Source organism: Balaenoptera physalus (genome assembly GCF_965194825.1).
Source record: "Balaenoptera physalus genome assembly, chromosome: 16".
NCBI classification, from domain to species: domain Eukaryota; kingdom Metazoa; phylum Chordata; class Mammalia; order Artiodactyla; family Balaenopteridae; genus Balaenoptera; species Balaenoptera physalus.
In genome coordinates, this window is record NC_138898.1 from 72,850,626 (window position 1) to 72,873,032 (window position 22,407).

Genomic DNA, 22,407 nt, shown 5'->3' on the forward strand with positions numbered 1-22,407 from the left:
TCCTGGTGGCGCATGGATTTCTCAGTCAAGACGGTTTCCAGTGCGAGGGTTTCTGGGAGGTGGGCAGGACATATTATGGCCTGGAATCTCCCTCCCTCCTTTTGGCCCCTCCCGAATTCTTTTGGCTGACAGTAGCTTGTCAGTTCCATGTTCCTTATTGGGACCTCCTGTTGTGAGATAACTCATGCAAGTGGTTATTATCCTGCCTGGCCAGGGCCATGTAGTTTCAGTCAATGAATGGTTCCCTAACAGAGGGATAGCAAATTTTAAGGAAAGGACATTTGGTGACACTAGCAGGCTTCAGAGTGGGGAGGAAAATAGGAGAAGATTAGGGGACAGACAATGTCCATGTCCTGGTGTACCACCCACCCATTGTTGACACCCTTCCTTGACAGCCCACATTGCTGTCCATTACCGACCTCAGCTGTCACAATTCAAAGTCAAGGCAGCCCTTCAAGCAGTGACAGTTCCAAGGGAGATCTTCCACTTACAGTCCCCTCAACCCATCCCCCAAGTTACCAGGCACCCAGGAAGTTCTGTGTTTTTATCCATCCCAGGGATTTACCCAAGAGTTGTTTAACTCCTTTGAGCCCTTAAGAGCTCTTCTTTCACTCTTCCAGGAAGATGGGGCGATTCACCCTTCAAAGGTACCTGGATTATTCCTAGAAGGTCCCACAGTCACCTGGAAGCTTCTCCTTAAAGAGTGTGATTACTTCCACTTCCCAGAGAACAGAGCTTGATTTCCTCCAGAGGGGCCCAGAGCATCACAATACAAAGGCCCAAGAGTGATAGCATGACCTTCTGTTACCTCTCCCACTAGGGCAGAGAAAATGACCCTAATTTCTGGCGTGGCATCTGCCACATACACCAAAGCTGAGTTCTCTTCAGAGACAGCCTTGGGTGTGTTAGGATTTCAGTTGCCTGGCAGGGAATTTACCCCATAGGTTTCACCCTCTCTGTGCCCTTCCAACAGGATAGAAACCAAGTCTTTCACTTGCCAGTAGGAAATAAACAACTAATGTGGAAACCAGACTGGGAGGGGAGAACAGATGTATGTTTTCTAAGTCCAAGCACAAATGCTTAAGTCTCAAGAAAGTATTCCTCTCCTTTGTCCACTAATACTCCCTTTATTTTATTATTATATTATGTATTATTATATACTAATTATATTTATATTACTTGTAATTATATTAGTTATTAGCTATAATATTATATAGTATTATTTTCCTTCTCCTCCTGGAGTCTGTGCAATATACCACATGCCCCTTCCTCAAGCATAGTTTACCCCCACCCCATAAAAATAAAGCCCCATGAGTCCCAGGCTGGTCTCATGTGTTACAAAAAGTGCCATCTCAAGTGCCTCCTGAATATGAAGAGATTTCTCCCCGGCTCTGTATGCTGGTGGAAAGGGTGAGCTTTGATACTTTCTTCTAGTTTTTCCAGGTGGTGAGAAGGAAGAGTCCTGGTCCCATGGATGAGGGGTGCAGGGAAAGATGGGGGCAGCAGGTATTTCCACCCTAGGCAATGGCTTGTTATCTACTAAGGTAATTGAAATCAGATGTGAAGTTAATTTCCCTTGTGTAAACCACTCCCATTTAGGCTACCTGAAAAATGTGTTTGTCTCTTAAGAATTGACCTTGGGCTTCCCTGGTGGCGCAGTGGTTAAGAATCCGCCTGCCAATGCAGGGGACAAGGGTTCGAGCCCTGGTCCAGGAAGATCCCACATGCCGCGGAGCAACTAAGCCTGTGCGCCACACTACTGAGCCTGCGCTCTAGAGCCCACAAGCCACAACTACCAAGCCCTTGTGCCACAACTACTGGAGCCCGCGTGCCTAGAGCCTGTGCTCCGCTACAAGAGAAGCCACTGCAATGAGAAGCCCGCGCTCCGCAATGAAGAGTAGCCCCCACTGGCCGCAATTAAAGAAAGCCCACGCGCAGCAACGAAGACCGAATGCCACCAAAAATTAATTAATTAATTAATTAATTAAAAAAAAATTGACCTTGACCTTACCCCTTGAGAAATAACAAATCTGGCCTTATTATGTTAAAGGCACAGCAAGCCCGCTTTTGACTTGGGTTTTATTACAGTGAAGCCACACGTTTATGGAAAGTGCCTCTACTTACCCTCCAGATCGGTTATTCTCAATGCTGGCTAAACATTAGAACTACCTTAGGAGCTTAAAAAAAAAAAGCAAAAAACTTATTCCCTATATAGAAACTCTAAACATACATTTGCCCTATATCCCAACAATTCCACTTCTAATTATATGCCTAAGAAAGATGAGTGCATTGACAAGTGTGTGTACACCAAAAGACACATAAAAAAGGTTTATAGGAGGTTCGTTATGATAGCCAAAAACTGAAAACCACCACATTTCTATCAGAAATAGAATGGATGCATACATTGTGGCACATTCATCTGATGGAAAGAATAACTGCTGACTCCCACAACGTGGATGAATCTCACGGACACTGTGTTTAGGGAAAGAAGCTAAGATCCAAAAGACCACATGCTGCCTGGCCCCATTTCTATCTGTGAAGTTCAAGAACAGGCAAAATGAATCTCAGGTGATAGAAGTACCCTATCATGGGGAGCTGGGACGAGTTACTGCCTCGGAGAGGCAGGAAGGAGCTTTCTGGAGGGGCTGGGAAGTTCTATAGCTTCATCAGGATGTTGGTACATGGGTATAGATTTATGTAAAATTTCATTCTCCTGAAATCTTAAGATATGTGTAATCTCCTGTAATATACTATAGCTCAGTACAAATTTTTATAAAATAAGCAAAACTTTATAAAATACAAAATACCTAAGCCAGGACCCTCCTTCCCTGAGATTCTGATTCAATTGGCTTTGAGGGGGGCCCAGACAAGGGGGTATTTTAAGAGTCTCATGGGGATCATTTTCCCAGCTTTACTGGGATATAATTGACATATATATTGTATAAGTTTAAGGCTTACAATGTAATGATTTGATATACGTATATGTTGCAAAATGATTACCACAATAAGGTTAATTAACACATCCATCACCTTGTGAAATAAAATTCATATTTTATGGCAAGACAAGAAAAATTTTAACATAAAAAATGTTCTCTGCCCTTTGACCTCCTCTCTCCCCCTTACTGAGCATTGTGTATCTGCATTATGCATTAATCAGACCTTCCCACCAGCAGAAACACCTGCTCAACCATAAAGACCAGCATTCTCCTAGCACCAACAAGATAACTCCTTAAAAGATAACGTTCCTTCTCGAGCTTGTAAGGGGTCACATGACACTTAGGTCTGGATTGTGTAAATTGTCAATAATACGTCATTTAACGTACAGCCCTCTGTCTCAAAAAACGTATATAACCGTGCTTTGACCTCTAACAGGCAGAACAGAGCTTTCTGCGATGCTGTTCCCAGGTTATAATCCTCAATTTGGCTTGAATAAAATTTTCCATTTCTTTCTTAGATCAACAGATGAATTTTTCACCAACACCTCATATAGTTACAGTTGTGTAATAGGGAATTACCTTTGTAGACTATTACAGGTTAATCACTAACTCGTTGCCCATCAGCTATGGGCAATTTACATAATGGCCCATCTCTGGGAACCCTGCGTCCCAGGTAATGAGCATTATGCTAAAATACCTTTGTTTACCTCACAGGAAACATCCTGACCAGGCCCACCTGTGAATGACTACAGGAAGGAAGAAATTAGCTCATCCCCTCTGGAAGTTGACTGGAACCAGGAAAAGTTTGACTTTACCCCCTCCCCTTTTAGTATAAAAGAAGCCTGAATTCTAACTCAGCCAAGATGGTTCTTTGGGACATTAGTCCACCATCTTCTCAGTCTGCTGGCTTTCTGAATAAAGTTTCTATTCCTTGTCCCAACAACTCGTCTCTCGATTTATTGGCCTGTCACGCAGCGAGCAGTACGTACTTGGACTTGGTAACGTGTGTGTATGTGTTTAAGAACTTTTAAGATCTTTTCTCTTAGCAACTTTCAAATAGACAATACAGTATTGTTAACCATAGCGACATACTGTACATTACACCAGAGGATTTTATACACAGCCTGCTTTGAGAATTCTGACCCAGATAAGTGGACCTATCTATGCTCAGATAGATTTTCTCTGACCCTGTGGAGAACCCTTACAATCGTGGGGAGAAGGGGGGAGCATTTTGGCCCATGCAGGAATCTGGTCTACTGGACTGAAGCCGGCGACTTGGCCTTAAGGCCTAAGGAGAGTGTCTCACTCCTCTGTGTTTCAAATCTAATCATTTAGGCGAAGCAATGAAGGCAGAGGAGACCTACCCCCAGGAAGCCAGCCTCAGAGGCACTCAACCTTTCTGTTGCATGGGAAAGAAGAAAGGCCCTGAAAAGAGGAGATCCAGCCTACCAAGCTGCAGGTCTTGCCTCTCCAGTGGAAAAATCCCAATGCCCAGGCTGCACTCCAGACTCTCTGGGGGTGGCCCAGGCATCAGCATTTTGTAAAGCTCCCCAGATGATTCCACTGGGCAGCCAAGGTTGAGAACCACTATTCTTAGCCCTACAGCCATAGGCCACACCCACACATTAAAGCACAGTGACCTTGGCCACTGTCCAAGAATCTGACCCCACTCCATCAGCATTGCCTTCTCTTGGAGAGAGATGGGAACAGGAAGGAGGAGGGCCTGAGACCTCCTCCCCTCACCAGCTCTGGGGAAGGTACTGTTCTAGGTGTCGTGCAGCTGGAACATACAGACTCTTCCTCAAGAGCCCTGCAACCTCGCAGCTGGAGGACACAACCTCACCAGCCACTTAGTGGACGTGAACATTTTTCCATTGTGCCGGATTGTTCTAGTAGCCTGGTTGTACAGGGGTCCATGCTTCCCAGAATCACCTTCCCTGAGTGGCTCCAGGTTAGAGCTGCCCAGAGTGAAGCAGCCCCCATTGAATGTTCATGGCGGTGAGAAACAGATGCTACTAGGTTCCAGTTTGCCCTGGCTCTGCTCTCTGCACGCCGCCTTCAGCCCTTCTCCTGAATGCCGGCCCTGCTGACCCGCAGTGACACAATCACCACAGGATGCTTCACTGCAAATGCACAGAGGCAGCAGCTAAAGAACCAACAGCTTCCCATGGGTTTCTACACCAGCTCCTCTATGGTCTCACTCCTACAGCTGGACGTGGCCAGCTGCCAGGCTTCCTGACAATCTCTGACTCATTCACCAGTGTCCTTGCTTCAAGTGAGCACCTTTTCTGATCCCTCTACGCCCTTTTTTTGAACTTTTAATTTCCCAGTTCCTCCCACAGTTGGGTACAGTCAAATTCTTTTAATCCCTGATAACCTAACATTCATCATGGTTCTGCTTTTCTGATTCTACCCTGATGGACACATCACAGAAGGGCAGGAGGGAGCCTTCCAGGATGTTGGAAATGTTCTATATCTTGATCTGGGCTGTGATTACACAGGGACTATAGGTATATATTTTTTTAATTAATCAAACCTTTTTTTTTTTTCCTTTTTTTTTTAATTGGAGTATAGTTAAACCTTATTCTTTTTAAAGATTTTTTTGGATGTGGACCGTTTTCAAGTCTTTATTGCATTTGTTACAATATCGCTTCTGTTTTATGTTTTGGTAGTTTGGCCGCGAGGCATGTGGGATCTTAGCTCCCCGACCAGGGATCGAACCTGCACCCCCTGCATTGGAAGGCGAAGTCCTAACCACTGGACCACCAGGGAAGTCCCTCAAACCTTATTCTTAAGGTTCAGTGAAAGCACAGCAATAGACTGAGTGCCAACCCATTCAGGCCTGGACCACAGAACCCCAGCCCCACGCCTGCCTGCTCACCTCCTCCCAGGCCCCAGCACATCTCTCTCTGCTGCTGCCGCGGCTGCTGCCACTACTGAATATGCAACAGTCCTTCTAAGGACTCCTCTGCCTGCTGGCTCTGACAATAACAGATCATGATTACAAATGGCTTTAGACTGAAGAAAGATCTTTGGTCTTCATTAAGGTTTATTTGTGACTGTTCCAATGGTGGTTTCTGAGGGAAGAGAAAGAATGCCGATGGTAATTAGGTCCTCCTAATTGCAGTAGCTGCTGATTGCCTGTATTAAAAACATTTGAGGAAGTGTAGCAATTAGAGCTTCGGGAAATATTTTAAAACAAAGTGAAAAGAGGCCTCAAAGTGCAAGGATGCAGAGAGGCAGCCAGGAGCCCCTGCCCGGCTGGAGTAGACCCTGAGTAACCCTGGATGGCTGAGCCCCTCACCCCCGCACGATGGTTGTGACGGTCTCAGGAAAAAGAGGCGTGTTTCCTCCAGTCACCCTCCAGACGTGGCTATGAAGCAGCCCGTGGAGACACAACTTTACAAACAGGATCATAATGCCAGGCACATATTAATATACATATATACGCATTAGCCTGCCAAATCCACACAACAAGCTACAGCGTTGTTCCCATTAAAGATGAAGAAACTAAGGTCTTCACTGAAGGAGAAAGTAGAAAACTTTCCAAGGTCATGTACACAGCAGGTGGCAGACCCCGACTCAAGGCACATGCCCATAACCAATACATTATTCCATGTCTTTCTCATTCCCAAAGCCCTGGATTCCTCTCACCATCAGCACCCCAGCAAGGCAAGCTTGCTTGTGAGTTCACACCACCCCCTCCCACCAACACTTTATCGTGTCTCCTTCCAGAACCACTTCCAAACACCAAACCAGCTAACAAGTCCTCTTGCTGTCTCTCAGCCCTCCACAGACCTGCCCAGGCCCCTCCCCACATGTTCCCTGAGAATGAGCTCTCGGAATTTCTAAACTCCTCTTCCCAGGAAGATCAGAGGTCCAAGGTCTTTCATCTGTCCCTCATTTCTACCTCAAAGAATTCTAATCTCGCTCATTAATCATCTCGAAAAGTCTCCAATCTGCCAACCAAACCTTCCTTTTCCTCTGGCCTCGTGGTCCCCCATTACGCTTAAACAGGAATGTAAGTAACATGAGGGAAGAGATTTGGGTCTGTTTTCTTTCCTGTTGTAATCCTGGTATTTAGAAGAGTGACTGGCACGTAGTAGGTGCTCAATAAACAGTCACCAAATGAATGAGCGCTTTTTTTATCCAACCAGAAATACATCCTCTACATTTCTAAGCATCTCTTGGTACGTGGTGCTGTCTTAATTGTCAGAGATGCATCCCCTGTGTTCTTTTTTATCCAACACTTTCTCTAGAATCATACCTTCATGCCTTTCAACCTAGCCCAGATGGATCCATATGGCCACTCTTTGAGCCCAGGAAGCAATTTGGATTTCTAAAGTCTGACTTCTAAGATGATTACCTCTATGTCACTGCTCCGATGACACCCCAGACAAAGGTGTTCTCAAACTCACCTGTGTGGTGCCTTGAAGAGAAGCTGTTTTACCGCACATTGTACTATGTCCATCAGGAAACAAGATTAAAACTTTATTTCCATCTCTTAATTGGTACTGGTACCCCCAAAAGAAATACTGGTCCATTAAGTAAGGAATGCTAATGGCTTACTCACCTCCTACTGACAGTGATGACAGGCTTGGTTAAGGGTTTTTACTAAGGACCATTAAAGGGAAGACTATGTGACAAGCTTCTGGGTTGCTTGGAAAGGAGAGACTGCACATAGATGCTGGGGGGATGGGATGGGTGTAAAGCGGAGGAAGGTGCAGGTGAATGAGGACGCAGATTCGGGGAAGGGAGGCTGCTGGTAAGAGTGCAAGTAACATAGACCACGTGACTCAGAAATGTTTTCGAACCTGAAATATTTCATTGTTAATTTAAAAGAAACTCAATCCTTATTGATTAATATGCACCAGATGCCATTCTAAGCACTTTATGTGCATTGCTGCATTAATCCTCATGGCAATCCCACTGGGTAGGAATTCTTACCATCCCCATTTTATGAATGAGGAATGAGAGGCCTAGAGAGGCAAGATAACTTGCTCAGAGTCCCCTAACTAGTCCATCTATTTCTACAGTACATATTCCTGAACACTATATATGGAGGTCAGGAGTGGGAGGCTAGTGGGCTTTACAGTGTCTGGAAGCTTCTCTCCCACACACTTGTCCCTTGATTCATTCTGCAAATAACTTGCTGACTGCCTACAATAAACCAATACCATGCTCCGAACTGAATATATAAGTAGCATGTTAGAAAGTTTCTTTGGAGATTGGCTATTAGGACAAACTGAATATAGCACCTATATCTCTGTTACCCCCAAACCCAAGAAACAAACACACAAAGGCATGGGAAAGCAAGAAAGTGTCATCAGATGGTCAGAAATTTTAAGTCAAAGCTGAAGCTGGGAAGCAGACAACATACACGCTACAGATAAACAAAACTAGAAGGAACCATCACCCCAAAATTTGCAGGGGAATCTCCAGAGAAGGTAGGAATGTATGGAGAGGGACTCCAAGCTCAGAGTCAAGGGATACAGGAAGGAAGGGCAGGCCCAGGAGTACTTGTCAAGGTGATTAACTGGGGAGATAGAACAACTACGCCAGGCCTGTAAGAAGCTAACCAGGTAAGAACACTGAGAAGTAAGATGAATTTTGAAAGTCTCATACGTGGATGCAAAACATCAAGAATAAAGAGAAAATCCTAAAAATTTCCAGAAAGAAGAAAAAGGTCATGTAAGATCATTGTTCCTTATCTTCCTCCCACCTGTTTTTATTTTTAAAAGAAGAAACTTCAGATTTTTGAATATGTATGAGTACAGGATAAAGATGTAAAAGTTATAGGAGGGCATAATTCATATAGCAAGATCTCTGCTGAGGTGGATTCGGCTGAGAAATTCTTCTCTTCCTCTAAAACAAGGGAGAAAATGCTAAGGATGGGTAGAGATGCAGCTAAGTTTCAGGGTAGATGGTCGGAAAATTGAGGGAGATCATGCCCTGGTAGCCTCTGTTCTTTTTATTTTGAATAATTACTATGTGCCCATCACTGTCCTTAACATATCACTCCTCATTTGAATCTCAAAACGAACCTACATACACAGACTGGGGAAAACCATAGTGCATATATCAGAGGAAGAGTATCCAAAATATATTTTAAACGCCTATGAATTAACAATAAAAATCAAACAACTCAATTTTTCTTTAAGTGAGCAAAAGCCATGAACAAAATTGACAAAAGGAAATATACATTAACCAACAAGCACATGAAATGGTGCTCAGCATCTTTAGCCATCAGGGCAATGCCAATGAAAACCACAGCAAGATACCACTTCAAACCTATTAGAATGGTTAAAATCAGATGTCAACAAGAATATGGAGCAACTGGAATTCTCATACATTGCTGTGAGAATGCAGAGTGGTACAACCATTTTGAATTATTTGGAAGTTTCTTATAAAGTTAAAGATACATCTACTGTATGACCTAGCAATTCCATGCCTAGGTATTTACCCAAGACAAATGAAAACATATATCTATTAAAAGGCATGCACACAATTGTTCATAGCAACCTGATTCATAATAGTGTCCCAAACTGGGAACAATTCAAAATGTCCATCAAGTGGAGGATGTATTACAAATTGTAGTATGTCCACATGATGGAATACTACTCAACAATATAAAGAAATAAGCCATTGATACCCATAACAGCATGGATGAATCTCAAAAACATTATGTTGAGTAAAAGAAGGTAGTCACGAAAGAGAACGTACTATATGGTTGTACTTACATGAAACAGGCTAAACGAACCTATGATGATGGAAGAAATAGATTGACTAGAAGGGGGTCCAAGTGAACTTTCTGGGGTGACGGAAATGCTTCATTTCTTATTTTCAGATGGTTGTTACACAAATGTATACAATAGTCAAAATTCATCAAACTGAACAGTTAAGACCTGTGCATTTAATTATATATATATATACACTTATATATATATAATGTTTTAATTAAAAAATATAGTTTTAGGAACTTCCCAGGTGGTCCAGTGGTTAAGAATCTGCCTTCCAATGCAGGGGACGCAGGTTCGATCCCTGGTCGGGGAGCTAAGATCCTACATGCTGCCGGGCAACTAACCCGCGCACCACAACTACTGAGCCCACGCACTCTAGAGCATGCACGCCACAACTAGAGAGCCCGTGAGCCGAAACGAAGATCTCACATGCTGCAACTAAGACTTGACACAGCCAAATAAATAAATAATTTTTTTAAAAAAATACATTTTTAAAAACCCTGCAGGGCTTCCCTGGTGGCGCAGTGGTTGAGAATCTGCCTGCCAATGCAGGGGACACGGGTTCGAGCCCTGGTCTGGGAAGATCCCACATGCCACGGAGCAACTGGGCCCGTGAGCCACAATTGCTGAGCCTGCGCGTCTGGAGCCTGTGCTCCGCAACAAGAGAGGCCACGATGGTGAGAGGCTCGCGCACCGCGATGAGGAGTGGTCCCCACTTGCCGCAACTAGAGAAAGCCCTCGCACAGAAACGAAGACTCAACACAGTCATAAATAAATAAATAAAAGAACGTGAATTTCTAAAAAAAAAAAAAAAAAAACCCTGCAAGTTGGGTTTACAGGTAAAATATCAAGGCTCTTTACTTACTCATAAAAAAGAACAAAATAATGTCATTTTCAGCAACATGGATGGACATAGAGATTGTTATATACTGAGTGAAGTAAGTCAGACAAAGACAAATATCATATGATATCACTTATATGTGGAATCTAGAAAAGGGTACAATGAACTTACCTATAAAACAGAAATAGAGTTACAGATGTAAAAAACAAACTTATGGCTACCGGGGGTAAGGGGAGGTGGGGGAGGGATTAATTAGGAGATTGGGATTGACATATATACTCTGCTATATATAAAATAGATAACTAATAAGGACCTACTGTACAGCACAGAGAACTCTACTCAATACTCTGTAATGGACTAAATGGGAAAAGAATCTAAAAAAGAGTGGATATATGATATATGTAAAACTGATTCACTTTGCTGTACACCTGAAACTAAGACAACATTGTAAACCAACTATGCTCTAATAAAAATTTTAAAAAATATATCAAGGTTCAAAGAAGTCAAGATACCAGCCTACAATCACACAGAAAGTGAGTGGAGTGGTGGAGCTAGAATTCATAACCATATCTGACTATTTCAAAGTCCATGAACCCACTAGAACTACTATATTCAACCATTCCAAAACTCTTCTGCTAAGGCAATTAGACAAGAGAAAAATAAAAGGAACCCAGACTGGAAAGGAAGTGCAGCTATTTTTATTTGCCGAAAACATAGAAAATTCTTAGGAATATACACACACATACACACACACACAAAAACAATTAGAACTAACAAACAGATACATCAACATTGTACAATATAAGAGTAATATACAAAAATTAATTGTATTTCTATACAGTAGTAATGAACAATACAAAAATGAAATTAAGAAGTCATTCCCCTTATAATAGCCTCAACAGGAATGAAGTACTTAGAAATAAACTCAACAAAAGAAGTACAAGACTTGTACATTGCAGAACATTGTTGAAAGAATTAAAGAAGACCTAAAGAAAAGGAAAGACATCCTACATTCATGGATCAGAAGACTTAATATTGTTAAGATGACAATAGTCCCCAAACTGATCTACAGATTCAGCACAATCCCTATAAAATCTCAGCAATCTTTTTGCAGAAATTGACAGGCTGACCTTAAAATTCATACAGAAATTCAAGGAACTCAGAATAGCCAAAACAATCTTGAAAAAGAACAAAGTTGGAAGACTTGTACCTCCTGATTTCAAACCTACTACAGTTACACTATGAAGACAGTGTGGTACTGTCAAGAGGGTAAACAGATGAATGGAATAGAATTGAGAGACTAGAGATAAACCCTTACATTTGTAGTCAATTGATTTTTCAACAAGGTTGCCAAGACAATTCAATGAGGAAAGAAAAGTCTTTCAACAAATGATACTGGGACAACTGGATTTCCACATGCAAAAGAACAAAGTTGGACCCTACCTCACATCACATACAAAAATAAACTCAAGATGAATCATACCTAAATGTAAGAGATAAAACTATAAAACCTCCAAAAGAAAACACTGGAGTAAATCTTCAAGACCTTGGATTAGGCAGTGGTTTCTTAGATATATGCCACTAAAAGCAAAAGTGATAAGAAAAAAATAAATAAATTGGACATCATCAAAATTTAAAATTTTGTGCTTCAAAGGACAAAAAGTAAAAAGACAACCCTCAGACTGGGAGAAAATATTTGGAAATCATATATATAATAAGGGACTTGTATCCAGATTATATAAAGAATTATTACAATTTAATAATAAAAAAATAACCTAATTTTACAATGGACAAAGTGTGTAAGTTTGATAGGAAAAGATTAATCATTAGGTTTTGCAAATCAAAACCACAGTGAGATACCACTTCACACCTGCTAGGATGACTAAAATATAAAAGACAGACAATCACAAATGTTAGCAACAATGTGGAGAAACTGGAACCCTTATACATTGCTGATAGGATTGTAAAACGGTGCAGCCACTTTGGAAAACAGTCTGGAAGTTTCTCAAAAGTTACCATATGACCTAGCAAAGTTACCACTTTGAGTTACCATACGACTTAGCAAGGGTACTCTTAGAAATACACCCCAAAGAGTTGGAAGTATGTCCACACAAAAACTTGTACACAAATGTGCATAGCAGCATTATTCATAATAGCCCCAAATTGGAAACAACCCAAATGTCCATCAACTGATGAATGGAAAACCCAAATATGTATTCATACAAAGGAATATTATTCACTCATGAGAAGGAATGAAGTACTGATACAAGCTACAGCACGAATGAACCTTGAAAACATCAGGCTAGTGAAAGAAGCTACACACAAAGACCACATATTATATGATTCCATTTACATGAAATGTCCAGATTAGGCAATCCTATTGCAACAGTAGATACAGAAAGTAGATTAGTGGCTGCCAGGGGTTGTGGGGAGGAGGGCAATGGGGAGTAATTGCTAATGGGTATGGGGCTTCTTTTTGGAGTTATAAAAATATTCTAAAATTAGATAGTGGTGATGGTTGTACAACTTTGTGAATATACTAAAAATCATTGAATTGTACACTTTAAAGGGGTGAAATCTATGGCATATGAATTAAATCTCAATAAAGCTGTTATTTTTAAAATTCATCTTCTGGGGAGGAGGGGAGAGTGGGCATGGAATAGAGAGTATTGAGGGCTCCAAGTGAGTAATGAGGTTTGAAGTCGACGGCAGTAGGTGTGTAATAGGATTGCTGAGCAGTGATGAGGCCGTGTCTGAGATGAAATACCACAGAATTGTAATGGCACCCATCTGCATGGCTGGGAGAATTTCACACCTGTACAGTCCAGTTTATAAGCCACAAGCTCAGAGGCCCCAGGCATTGGAGTGGGACCCCCAGAGTGGGTACCATGCCAGGCAGCATTCAGTAGGAAGAGCTACAGGATACCTGCAGCTCCTTCCTGCCCACATCCAAACACCCCGGCTTTCACACACAACAAGAAGAAACCTGAGGACTTGGCTCACTAGTTCTCAAGGAGAATTTCTGGAACAAAAATATCTCCTAAACCTGCTGCCTAAGCATCAGGCAGGAGAAAGAATTTAAAAAAAAAAAAAAAAAAAAAAGGAAGGCATTTTCCTAGTAATTAAATCTGAATTATTCACAACCTGTTAGACACTTTTTTTCCCTCTGATATAGAAGAATACATTTTCATTTCTCCCCCAAGTCCTAAATGCCTTTGCAATCCAGTTGAGTTTTTGGCTGAGGGCTTTCATTTTAGATGGAGCCCAAGGCTACACCCTCACCTGTGTCATCAACAGACCCTCTCCACCACTGAGCTCAAAGGGGCTGGTTTTACCTAATGCCTTAATCCTTCTCCTCGATTAATTCCTCCAAGGCTTGTGTGTTGTGAGGGTTCTTTAAATTGTTTCATGTGACCTAGTTTCAACTAACTGAGGCGAAGTGGGAAATTTATTGACCAAGGTAACTAAATCTTGGGAAGATGAGGAAGCAGCTGCCTTCATTGACAATAAAAAACTGGGAACTCAGGTACTCCCTGCTCCTGTGTAGCACGCGATCTGCCCACCGACCCTCACATCCCCGCCACACACACACAACTCCCTTTTGGGTGCGTGGTACTTTCTTTTTTTCAGACCTGTTTTCTCCATGAAGCTGAAAGCGTGGCAATCAGTGGTGGCCAAGCTCATATCTCCTCAGCTTCACCCCACTTCCCATAGTTTTAATTCAGAAAACTGCAAGGAGGGTTCTGATTTTCCTGGCTCAGGACTATAGCCAAAGGAACAGGGCAGGTCACGGTTGGCAATGCCCATTAAAAACCATATTGTTGGAATGGAAGTAGGAGGAGTTCCCCTAAAGAAGGAAGGTGATGTTGCCAGTGAGAAAGGAGTCCAGGGCAAGCAAAGCTACAGATGGGCATGTCCATGGCAGCCAGAGTGAGATTCTTGAGGATTGGAAAGATTTCTGGTTCATCTTTGTAATCCTCTCATCCCAGATGTCCATCACCTAGCTCAGTGGATGGAGGAAGAGAGTATCCAAGGTTTATCTCAACCTGGACTTCATTACCGGGGGAGCTTTTTAAACTCCCCAAGCCCAGCTGCACCCAGACCACTTAACACAGCAGTACCTCTGTGGATGGGACCAAGGCAGCAATACTGTTTAAAGCTCCCTGGTTTATTCCAATGCATAGCCAAGGTTGAGAATCACTGATCCCGCTCATGTATCACAGTGGTTCTCAACTCTGCTTGCATGTTAGAATCACCTGGAACACTTTTACAATGTACAGATGCCTGGGCCCCACCCCCAGAGATCTGGTGTTCATTGGTCTGCAGTAGGACTCTTGCATCTATATATTTTTAAAGCTCTCCAGACACTTTGAATGTACAGTCAGGGTTGAGAACCACCAGCTTAGCACATGGAAAGCAGTTCAACAAATGATTATGGTGACTTGAATCACTACTTCCATCCTTGCCCTCTCTTCTGAGCCATACAGCTACCAACCCAATGACCTGCTGTGCATGGCCTCCTATGTGCATCCCAGGTGCCTCAAGCTCAATGTCCAAGACTAAACTCAATCTCCTGATGCCCCTTGCAGGACAGTGAAGGACCTGAACCTTTTGCTGGGACAGGGAGGTTCTGGGAACTGGACCCAGGTTTGGGGAACTAATGTTATCCTGTGGCCACAAGCAGAGAATAAAGGGTAACTGCAGAGAGTTTGGGGGATGGCAGTAGGCTCGTAACTTAAGGTTCAAGAAACTGAAGAATGAAATCCAACTGGGATCAGAGGGTGTTGGATTGACAGGCAAAGATGCCAGAAAATGTTTACAAGTGAAGGACTTTCAGCCTCATAATATAGGCACTTTGTAAGTGCTCAATAAATGTTTGGTGAAAGAAACAAATGAACTGGAGGAACGGTCTGGAAACACAAGTGTGCGGAGGATGACAGACTTTACATGAAAAAGTTAGCGGCATTTGCTCTGCTAGGAGTTCTCCATTTTTGTGTGCAGAAGAATCTCTGGGAATTCTTCAACCATACTGGTCTCCTCCTTTTCCTTGATCACTCCAAGTGTTACTGAGTCCAAGCTCACTCTGCTCGCTGGATGACAGGCCAATAAATCAGGAGATGAGGTGTTGAGGCAAGGAATAACGACTATATTCAGAAAGCTGGGTGTCCGAGAAGACAGCAGACTAATGTCCTAGAGTATCATCTTATCGGGGTCTGGATGCTAGTTTCTTTTATAGAACAGAGAGGGGGAGGAGGTGAAGAAGTAAAGTAATAAGGCCATAAGTCTTGCAAAACATCTCCTGGTTTGGCCAGCCTCGGGGAGGGGATGTGTTAATTTCTTCTTTCTTGCAGCCATTCACAGGTGAACAGGGTCAGGATGCTTCCCTGTGAGCTGAACAAAGGCACTTTAACATTTACACAGAGGGGCAGGGTTCCCAGGGGGAGGCCATTATGTATGTCAATACCTATAGACAACATCTTTTTAGTGATTATAGTAACAAAGAGCAATGGACAGCAAAGGTTAAAAAGAAAAGAAACGATTCAACATGGAGTCAGATTTTGTTCTTCCGTGTTACACAAGCAAACTCCTTCCTTGGGGCTGCTGTATTTGCTGTTCCCTCTGCCTGGAGCACTGTTCCACCCAGACGGCCACATGTCTCACTATCTTCTTTCAGATCTTTACTCAAATTTCCCCTTCATACTTCCTACCCCCTATCCTGGCTTTATTCTTCTCCCTAGCACTTATTACTAACGAATATACTATATATTTTCCATACATGTCTTGTCTATTTGGTGTTTCTTCATTAGTATAACCTCCATGCAAACAGGGGTTTTGTCTGTTTTGTTCCCTGGTATATCCGGAGCCTAGAACAGTGCCTGGCAGACAGCAGGCACTCAATAGATGAATGAATGAGTAGAGCAGTTCAAAGTTCAGACTCTACCCTAGAGATGATAACCCAGAAGGCCTGACTAGGGTCCAGGAAAGTACACGTGTACCAGGCGGTTCTAAAGGAGATAGTTGGAAGCCACACGTGAAGAAACATTTCTTAGAGAAAGAAAACCTTGGTTTTTGTCTGTATACAAGTCCCTTGACATCTGGGTAGAGAGCAGGAGGCTGAGGACTGAGGGGCTCAGGATCCCCACCATCTTTCCTGTTTCTTTCCTGTGCTGAGACACGTCTCACATCTGGTGATTTGGCAGAGGGAAGCGAGTGTGTGCAGAAGGCAGAGATGTGGGTGGCCAGCTCCTTGGAGGACGCCTTACTGTCAGAGCCAAACTGCACTTCTGGGCAAAGTCCCAGGTGGAGGAAGCACGGTTCCTGCCATGGGACAGAGCCGTCAGGAAGCGGGAATCTGAGCTTGGCAGGGACCGAGCTGGCACTGCACAGCAGCACTCCTTTTCCCAAAGTCCTGCGTGCACAGCCACGTTCGGCAGTGCTGGTATATGTTTACCAACCAGCTCTGAGGGGGAAAAAAATGCATGCGTGTGTATGCAAACATAAGTTTATTATACACTTTGCAGATATAAAGAAAGGGCATCACACAATTTGCAAATAATAATGAAATATAAAATACTCTGCTATAAATTACACATAGCTGATTAGTTCTTTCTCAAAGTTTTATTGCAGTTAAAAACACGTAACATGAGATGTATCCTCTTAAATTTTTCAGTGTACAACACAGCATGGTTATTTCTGGGCACAACTGTTGTACAGCTGATCTCTAGAACTTACTCCTTTTGCAAAACTGAAATTTTATAGTTGTTGATTAAAAACTCTCCATCTCCTTTCCCGCTGGCCCTGGCAACCACAGTTCTATTCTTTGCTTGCATGACTTTAACTATTTTAGGTACCTCATATAAGTGAGATCATGCAGTATTTGTCCTTCTGTGACTGGTTTGTTTCACTTAGCATAATGTCCTCCAGGTTTATCCATGTTACTGCATACGGTAGCATTGGCTTCATTTTTAAGGCTGAATAATATTCCATCATATGTACAGACCACATCTTCTTTATCCATTCATCCACTGATGCACATTTAGGTTGTTTCCACATCTTGGCTATTGTGACTAATACTGCAGTGAACACGGGTGATCATCTCTTTGAGATCCTGATTTCAGTTCTTTGGGATAAACACTAGAAATGGGATTGCTGGATCATATGGTAGTTCTATTTTTAATTTTTTGTGGTATTTTCATGCTGTTTTCCATAGCAGCTGAACCATTTATATTCCCACCAACAGTGTATGAGGGTTGCAATTTCTCCACATCCTCACAAACACTTAACTGTCTTTTGATTTTTCGATAATAGCCACCCTAACAAGAGTGAGGTAATATCTTTTTGTGGTTTTGATTTGCATTTAGGGAGATGATTATTGATATTGAGCATCTTTTCATACACCTATTGGCCATTTGTATGCCTTCTTTGGAAAAAAATGTCTATTCAAATTCTTAACCCATTTTTTAATTGGGTTATTAGTTATTTTCTATTGGGTTGTAAGAGTTCCTTATATATTTTGGACATTAACCCCTTAAAAGATATATGTCTTGCAAATATTTTCTCCCATTCCATAGGTTGCCTTTTCGCTCTATTGATTGTTTCCTTTATTGTGCAATTAATTCTTATGGAATGCTTTTGTTAAATTTTGCTGAAATCTTGTTATCTATGGTCAACTTACGGCTACAGTTCAATCACGATTTCACAATATTTTGTAGTATTCACAACGTAACCGCTGTAGATGTGACACGTTTTTATGTTTAATCTGCATTATTAAAATTTTTAACACTTTCTAAAGTCTGGACATCTAATCAACAAAACAAATCAATACTTGAGTTGAAGCACCGGCTGATTTCCATGGTGAAAATACTCAACTGCAGCTGATTTCAAGCTATCAATATGATGTCACTGCATTTAGCTCTGCCGCAGGAATAACGGTGGGTAAAAGAAAATACTTTTAGTACTTTCAGAATAGAAAAAGTTTACTGAAGAGTCGAAAGTTGAAGGACACTCAAGCAGCCCTAGGCAGAGGTCCATGTGGCAAGGAACCGAGGCCTCTTGTAAACAGCCAGCGCCAACTTGCTGGCCGTGTGAGTGAGGTGACCCATCTTGGAAGCGGGCCCTCCAGCCCACTGAACCTTCAGAGGACTACACCTCCCGCTGACATCTCAACTGCAGCCTCACGAGAGACCCCACACCAGAACCTCACAGCTAATCTGATCCCGAACTCTTGACTCACAGACACTTTTGAGATAAAAATGTTTACTGTTAATTTTTCTTTAAAGCTAAGGAAAAGTACGGTTGGAAGATATACTGTTCTTCCTGGGCTCCTGAGGGCACAGCAGATTTAGGCTGGAGAATTAGTCGAGGGGTGTCTCCAGTTTGGACAACTGTGGGAACAGGAGGCACCTTTGGAGCAGAATGCGTGAGCCCAGGGAGTTCTAGAATAAGAAACAGATGCATCAGGCATACTGGGGATCCTGGTGACAATGGACAAGTAAAGGGATACAAGTTTAAGACTGGGACTTTGGGGAGGGCAAAGCCAGGACATTTTATGGAAAAATTACCTTTTACAAATGCAAAGTGTGGGAATCCCCTGGCGGTCCAGCGGTTAGGACTCGGTGCTTTCACTGCTATGGGCCCGGGTTTGATCCCTGGTTGGGGAACTAAAATCCCACAAGCTGCACAGCGCAGCCAAAAAAAAAAAAAAAAAAAAGTATAAATGCAAGGTGTTCTGGTTGTAAGAGAGGGTGAGCGGTATGTTTCAAGCACCCCTCAATGAGGTCGGTCATGTGGCTTGGAGATCATTGCCTCCCAAACACTGCCTTCATTATCCTCTTATAGTGCATTTATCCCTGTTGAGTTTGATCTTTCTTTTTCCTCCGCTCTGCTTCTTGTCGGCCCCTCCCTGGTGCATGGCTGGTAATATGCGTTGGGTTCTGAGATATTATGTGAGTGAGTGGATCAGTGCTTATATTGTGAACTGCCAGGGAGAGCCCGTTTGTTTCCAGGATGTTTGTGCTTTGGACCAGAGCAGGGATTGTAATAATCTTATTTGTCTTGTCCATTCTCTCAATCTGAGCTGTGTAGCATAGTAATCAGCAACCATAGGTAGGTATTTAAATTGAAATGACTTAAAATTAAATGTAATTTAAAATTCAGTTTCTCAGTCTCACTAGCTCCATTTCAAGCGCTTAACAGCATTATGCTCAATGTTCTATATCAGTGTTTCCCCACCTTTTTTTCACTATTCCTTCCTCTAAAAGCCTTTTTAGACTTTTTTTGCCTAGTTGCCACCCCCATGAAATTTTAATAACACAGATGTATTATATGTATTTATAATACATATATGTATATATGTGTTTCATACATAAAATCAGCAAGACTTTTTTGCCCCCCCAAACCAGGAACCAATTTTTGTCCCCTTGGAGGCAGTAACACCCTCATCAAGAATGCACATGCTACATGAAAAGCTGCTCAACATCACTAATTATTAGAGAAATGCTAGTCAAAACTACAATGAGCTATCACCTCACACCAGTTAGAATGGGCATCATCAGAAAATCTACAAACAACAAATGCTGGAGAGGGTGTGGAGAAAAGGGAACCGTCTTGCACTGTTGGTGGGAATGTAAACTGATAGAGCCACTATGGAGAACAGTATGGAGGTTCCTTAAAAAACTAAAAATAGAATTACCATATGATCCAGCATTCCCACTACTGGGCATATACCCAGAGAAAACCACAATTCAAAAAGACACATGCACCCCAATGTTCATTGCAGCACTATTTACAATAGCCAGGTCACGGAAGCAACCTAAATGCCCATCGACAGACTAATGGATAAAGAAGATGTGTATATATTCCATATATACAATGGAATATTACTCAGTCATAAAAAGGAACGAAATTGGGTCATTTGTTGAGACGTGGATGGATCTAGAGACTGTCATACAGAGTGAAGTAAGTCAGAAAGAGAAAAACAAATATTGTATATTAACGCATGTATGTGGAACCTAGAAAAATGGTACAGATGAACTGGTTTGCAGGGCAGAAATTGAGACACAGATGTAGAGAACAAAAGTATGGACACCAAGGGGGGAAAGCGGGTTGGGGGGTGGTGATGAATTGGGCGATTGGGATTGACATGTATACACTGATGTGTATAAAATTGATGACTAATAAGGACCTGCTGTATAAAAAAAAAAATGTGATCAAAAAAAAAAAGAATGCACATGCTATATGAAGCAGGGACAAGATTAGGGTGAGGCACCTTATGTTCAAAATTTAAGGAAGCACTCACTCCCAGGATTGTGCAAGTGAAGGGTCGGCATCTGAAAGTAAGAGCTTCCAGGCTTCCCTGGTGGCTCAGTGGTTAAGAATCCACCTGCCAATGCAGGGGACACGGGTTCGAGCCCTGGTCTGGGAAGATCCCACATGATGCGGAGCAGCTAAGCCTGTGCGCCACAACTACTGAAGCCCGCGTGCCTAGAGTCCATGCTCTGCAACAAGAGAAGCCACCTCAATGAGAAGCCCGTGCACTGCAGAGAAGAGGAGGCCCCGCTCGCCACAACTAGAGAAAGCCCGTGTGCAGCAAGGAAGACGCAATGCAGCCAAAAATAAATAAATAAAATAAATAAATTGATTTAAAAAAAAAAAAGAAAAGAAGAAAGTAAGAGCTTCCTTAAAGCATGTACCCTACATGCCTCACTTGCCTCATTCTAGTTCCAGTCCTGATATGAGCATTTCCCTTGTGAAAATTAATAAAGAGAAACCTCAGCTACTATGGAGAACAATATGAACGTTCCTTAAAAAACTAAAAATAGAGCTACCATATGATCCAGCAATCCCACTCCTGGGCATCTATCTGGAGAAAACTGTAATTCAAAAAGATACATGCACCCTAATGTTCACTGCAGCACTGTTTACAATAGCCAGGACATGGAAGTAACCTAAATGTCCATCGATGGATGAATGGATAAAGATGTGGTACATATATATACAATGGAATATTACTCAGCCATAAAAAAAGAATGAAAAATGTCTTTTGCAGCAACATGGATGGACTTAGAGATTGTCATACGGAGTGAAGTAAGTCTGACAGAGAAAGACAAATATCATATGATATCACTTACATGTGGAATCTAAAAAAAAAATGGTACAAATGAACTTATTTACAAAATGGAAATAGAGTCACAGATGTAGAAAACAAACTTAAGGTTACCAAAGGGAAAAGGGGGGGAGGGATAAATTGGGAGATTGGGATGGACATATACACACAACTATATGTAAAATAGATAACTAATAAGAACCTACTGTATAGCACAGGGAACTCTATTCAATACTCTGTAATGACCTGTATGGGAAAAGAATCTAAAAAGAGTGGATATATGTAAACGTATAACTGATACACTTTGCTGTACAGCAGAAACTAACACAACATTGTATACTCCAATAAAAATAAATAAATAATAGAAACCTATTACAATGGAGTCAGGAGACCAAAGGGGGAGCTCTCATGCATGCACCATTCCACATCAATACAGATCCCAACAGGAAGACACTTACCTTGCATCCCCCGCAGGAAGTGACACTACTCTACTACCACCAGCAGGAGGAAGAAAGATCTCCTCGCCTGGCAACAGGTCAGCCAATGAGAGACTGTCACAACTCAGCCAATGGAAAACCACTATACTTCAAGCCCCCAGCTTCCTCCAGTGGACATAACAGCCCCTCCCAACTCCCCCTTCTTCTATAAAAGAGTTTCCCCTCCTTTGCTTTACTAGACTTGCGTGTGGTTCACCATAGTTGCATGTCCCAAATTTCATTTCTTTGCTGTTCCCAAATAAACTTGTTTTGCTGGTAAAATAAGTGGCTATATTCTTGTTTTAGGTTA

The 22,407-nt window shown here is 42.2% G+C and overlaps 2 long non-coding RNA genes across 4 annotated transcripts in view; both read right to left on the bottom strand.

Moving 5' to 3' along the window:
- Positions 1-22,407, bottom strand: part of LOC309645684 — a 594,963-nt gene that overhangs the window by 521,948 nt on the left and 50,608 nt on the right. The window lies entirely within an intron of this gene.
- Positions 1-22,407, bottom strand: part of LOC309645680 — a 94,742-nt gene that overhangs the window by 30,895 nt on the left and 41,440 nt on the right. The window lies entirely within an intron of this gene.